Raw genomic sequence first — 5,791 nt, 5'->3', positions numbered from 1 at the left:
GCTTTTAGTTTTTTTTTTTTTTTTTTATTGTGCTAAGCTGACATTTAGCTTAAACACTCCAAATTCATCTGTCAGGAAATTGTTTGTAGTGATGAAAGCTTTAGCACCCACGTACACAAACTGGCACAACTAACAACTCTATTACAGCCTGTCAAAAAATAGCAAAACAGTAATTGCTGCAGTGCTTCCACTTTGAAGGCGGGCTCATCTAAAATCTCCCCGTTGTTTCGAATTATCGTAAGATTCAGGTGTGTGTAGCAAATCGGCTGAAATATCCTCACCCGTCTGTGTCATCCGTGAATATATTTTTTGGTGTTTTGTCCACCGTCTGTCTTAAGTGCATCCATCACAGTCCCTTCAAAGTCTCATCTTAGCATTTTTAGATGGTGTATAAAGAGAATCAACGAGTGCATGTAGAAACACCATAGTTACCATAGCAACAGGTGCAAATATGTGTATCCAAGAATTTTTTTTTTTTTCTCTCAGAAACCTCTTTGTTTGTTTTTTGGAATTCAAATCTGCATGTTAATTCGGTACGTTTCCATGCACAGTTAGGACAACCTGTTCAACCAGGGCATTTAATTGGACGACTGGCTTTGTCCCAGTACACAGCTGGGAAGGGAAGTCAATTTGTTGAATAAGGTAGATGCTATAAGAAGTGATAAGTCCCCTTGCAGCTTGTTAGTTTGGGGCTATTTCTGGTTGACCTCATTCTTCACAGACCAAAACAATTGACTGAGTAGTTTAGCTGGTGGTAAATTCGTGCAGATGGGAAAAATAAAACGACTGCTGTTGGACAAAAAAAAAAAGCTGCAAGTCGCCATGTAAGTGTGAAGACCTCTTGTGATTGATGTTTTTGCTCTGATTTTATACCGTACCTGGACCACAGATGTGCGTCACTCAGGATATTTAATTTCTCATTGCAGTGACACACTCCATCAGCTGTGCTTCCTCACGAAACTAAACCAATAACCAGTGTTCTTCCAGTGTGCTTCCATCAGCTTGTGTCATGTCAGTCGCTTCAGTGGTTGTTCACACAATCTCCCCTGATATTTGTCCTCTATTCATGGTTAGTTATTCAGGTTCAGCTAAATTGTTCAGTATTTGATGGATCCAACATGGGCTTCAATCATTCTTAGAGAGCACAGGTGATGTTTTGTGATTTCTGCTTTCAGAAGTTGTTTTAATTGTACAAGGAAACTGAGCATAGTGGGATAGACACTCCAGTGCCAACCTGTGTTTTTAGGTGGTTTAAGTAAAACAGAAACACCAGCACAAAAGCTCACAATGGGCACAGCTCCAACGTGCATAATAAATCAAGACATTTCTTTTTTTGACGTAGCAAAACAAGACACGAAAACCGTTTTAGATGCTCTGTTTTGTTTTGTTGGAGATGTATTAAACTAATTTTGATTACACAGATTATTTTGTGTTGAGCTGACAGCACATGTAACAATTCTATACCGATTATACATGAATACACATTTATCCTTCCTTAGCTTTTATGGATCCGTATTATTTGACAGCAAAATGTTGTCCCTCAGTACAGTGTACACTTTTATCAATATTGCTGACGTCATATTTGGGATATTTAGGGATTTTAGTTCAGGAAACTGCCCGTTCCTTTGTGCAAAATGCAAACGGTAGCATCGGTAAGGTATTTTTTGTACACTTTCTGCCCCTCATAGTTTCAGTGGTTGGCCTTCTATGAAAGCTTCCCATTCTTACGGAATAAAATCAGACTAGCTGTAACAACCCTAGACTGAAATTCCTCCACCTTTTATCCTGCCTATATCAACAAACACATATTATTATATATTATATATAAGCATATTTTCTTTCAGGGCAGGTTGGAGAGAACTGCATAGCTGGCTGCTATAGATTTGATACAGATGCAGTATTGATGTCCCTATCAATGAAATCTCAACCCAGAGATCAGTTTAGAACTTTTGTCTGGAGTCGTTTCAGGGAAGAAAAAATAAAAACTGCTCAGCAGAATGTAATGCTACATATAAGTTGTTTACCTGTTTAACGAAGATAACTCTATAAATCTCAGGTAATCTGGACTTTTTTTTTTTTAAAAAGCTACAAATTAGGGGCAAAAAGAAGAAAAGTGACTCGAACACTTTTTCATAACTGATTTGAAGCAAATAAATGACTGCGTAGGAGGTGCAGCTTTGCAAGTGGTTGTAATTCAGCAGATGACATCATCGATTTAATCGCAAAATAGAGCTGTTACCTCGAGGAGGAAGAAAAAAAGAAAACAACTGTGGTGGTAGTTTAATAGAGGCAAACAAAGAAAGCTCTCCCTGATTACCTAAACCTCTTAGAGTATCTGGGTTATTAAGCCTTGTGCGATGCTGTCGGTCACATGAGTTTTGTTCGCATGCTCAGAACAGAAACAACTAATGTGTTCCGGCATTTTGATCTTTTCCAGGTCAGAGGTGATTCATAAAGTGGTTTCCAATCCCACTGCTGTGCATCAAGTTGTCTTCAAAGAGGCAAAAACCACTTCTAGCCAATGTACAACCTTTACTGCTCAATAGTGGATGTTGATTTATTTTAATTTTTTTCTGTAATTTTCTCCTTTTACCTTTACTTATTCACATCTTCTTATTGCAAATCAAAAGCAGCAATGGAAATTAAATTTCCTCGCCTAAGCTGTGAGTGGTTTTAAAGTTGCGGCTGATAGGTTAATGTGTTCCTTAATAAGGTACTGGAAGCTTGGTTCATCCCTCTCAGTCAATCAGTGTTAAACTGTTAATGACTAAAAGAGAAAAATGTGCATGTGTAAAATGAATATATAAGAAAAAAAATCATGCTGAAAGAGTGGAATAAAAATGTCATTTAACAGACTTGTTGACCGAGTTTATTTTTGAACATTAGGACTCTACCCGACAGGAGCTCTACATGATCTGCATGACAGGAAATGGCTGGTGACAGCATACATGAATATGCAAATGTGGAATATTTAATGCTTTGTGTGTGTATGTGTGTGAGAGAATACATCTGGCACATTGCTCCACTTGGAAGAAAAATGTAGGCCAGGATCCTCCAGACTGCTTCTCAAACATCTGTCTCACCCTCTTTCTCCCTGTCTCTCTGTTCTCCCACCACCACACTCCCCCTGACATTGCACAGCCAGTAGAAAAGGTGAAAAAATTTTCTGTTTTTTTCACACTTCACATAGCTTCCCAGCTTTTTGGGGATTGGGGTTGTTGTATAATTATTCAGGCTAACATTTGGAAAATAAAATTTGGCTAAATGTAGACACTCTAACAGCACAACTGGTGGCCATTCCTTTCACTTTCAGACTCTGACACCGTGACCCTGAGTGTCTGCATGGATTCTGTTTTTTTCATGGGAAATTTTCCCAACTGTTGGACAAACGTCTCAAAACAAAAATTACTAGGCAATCCCAGCATCTATTGATTCTTTCCTGTCAGCTGCACAGTATTGGTAAACCTCTCTGAATGCCTGCAGTCACTGGGATTTTTCTCAAAAGATTAATTTATTTTGCTGTACTGACTTGTAGTGCTGTACACTATTTCCCAGCATCTTTTGTCCATTACTCTGACCCACCTTTGTGCAGACAGTACACGTTAAAGTGTTTTATTCAGATAATTGCCACAAAAGCTGCTGAACTCTTATCATTTCCTGGCAACACAATAGTCATCCATGAATGGCCTGTGTCAAATTGGAAAAAAAAACCAAAAAAAAAAAAAAACAGAAGCTGTTGTGACAAAAAAAAAGAAAAGGGAGGAAAAATAAAATTCACGTGCTTGTGGTTCTCGTGGCTTCATCCAGAAAGCAGAGAAAGGGGAGTTTCTCCATGTTACATGTGACCATTAGACCTTTCTGACTTGATTTGTTCAGAATTTATGCCGAAACCAACAGTGAAGTCGGCTGAGAAAGCGTTCTGATTTTATAAACTCGATACAGTCACAGTTTTAAGTAGTTTGTATTTCTTTTCTTTTTTTTTAAATGGACCTTCTTTACTTCAAGCTGCTCACAATAAGAACAAATAGACTTTGCTTTTATTGAATGTGGGAATAAATATTTAATTTGTAACTTCTGGAGAACAATTTATTTTCTGCTCACTTGACAATTTGAAGAAACAGAAACCTTGGCCAAACCTTTGAAGATCACATCTTTGTCTGTCTGTCATTTTGATTTCATATTTGCATCCAGGGTTTTGAATAAGTGTCACAAGATGCAAATTAAGTGACCCTCACACACACACTCACACACACACACGCCAGTGTCTGTGGCCTTTGGAGAGTTGGAGAACTGTTTTCTGTTATGCTGTATCAGAACAGCTGTAACCTCTGAACAAATGGGAAGTTTTTTGATGGCAGTAGAGCATCATTTTATGAATCACAACAGATGAAACATCAAATGGCATGATTCAAAATTGGGCCAGTGAATGTCAATGCCACTTCTGCTGCCCATTAGGCCAGACCAGTGTGAGTTCAGGCTCTGATTCATGCTGCAAGTCGTTTACAGCAATGAAAAAACTGAAATCTGCAGACAAGCAACAACGCTAACAACAACCCTTTACAGCAGATAAAAACCGACAGTAATCCTGATTAACAGAGATCAGTAAATTACTGTTGTGGTCTCAAATCTACACATTTCCAGATGCTCTTTAGAACTTTAAATTCAATCTTTAAATATCTTTTTTTTTGCTTTTGCACTGCATAGACAGACGTGTAATCAGATCCCAAAGAGTTTCTATGCTGGTGCTTCAAACAATGGGGAAACTAGAGTTAGTGAACATAACTCTAGTTCTATGGGGAGCTTTATTCAAACTCCCACAGCACAGAAACGAGAGGACATTGGAGGCAATGGTGTAAATGACCTTTCAACTGACAGACACACAATTTGCATATTTTCAAGGGCCGAGAGGTTGCTGCCTTAAAAAAAAGAATTTCATTGTAAGTTTAGATGAACACTGAATTATACGGAGGAATGAGTGAAGAAATAAAAGTGAGGTATTCACCACCAAGACCACTGTGCCCTTTGTTAATTATAGGGGTAGAATGATAAAGTTCTACCCCAGAAGTGTTTCATTGCGACCTCAAATAATCATCTGGGCTGTTTTAGGGTCCGCATTGATAAAACAAAACGACAAACTTTTGGAATGACCATCCCACATCTGTAGTATTTGATACCTGAATTGAGCTTACAAGAAGTTCCTGTGCCACCAAACCTACAAATCGAGCTGAGCTTTAACAGAAGTACTAATCAAATATGCAACCAGAGATCTGTCAGAAGCTCACTGATGGCTATCAAAGCTTTTGGTGCACATTGCAGAGGGACAATTCCCCCAATGTTAGGTCATCTGTATTTTCAATCTTTTACTCTTTCTGTTACAGGTGTAAATTCAACAATGATTTCGCCCGAGGTTATGTCCAAAACTGTGACGACATTTGTGCCCACGGGTGTGTTGCAAACGTCCGACTGTATGTGAGCTCCTGTTAGAGCAGCGGATTAAACCGCAGGGAACACACCGTCTCAAGATGACAAGACGGGGATATATTCTGACCAGACTGTCTCAAGAGCTACACCTAGACATATTACAGCCATTATTTCACTAAACATAAAATCACAATGACTTCTGTAAGGATGCAAACTGTGATCACTCGCTGGAAGTCTGACCCATATAATATATAGCACCGTCTCAGAGAAATTAGGTCCCTGTGTTGCCCTACTTCAAAGTCTATTGGGAGAAATGTCTCTTATCGACGTCTGATCCGGTATTCAGTTATAGAATCAGATTCAGAGGATG

This window comes from Leuresthes tenuis, unplaced genomic scaffold (assembly GCF_036924035.1).
Source record: "Leuresthes tenuis unplaced genomic scaffold, fLeuTen1.0.hap1 SCAF_7, whole genome shotgun sequence".
NCBI classification, from domain to species: domain Eukaryota; kingdom Metazoa; phylum Chordata; class Actinopteri; order Atheriniformes; family Atherinopsidae; genus Leuresthes; species Leuresthes tenuis.
Note: the sequence above shows the minus strand (reverse complement) of the source record.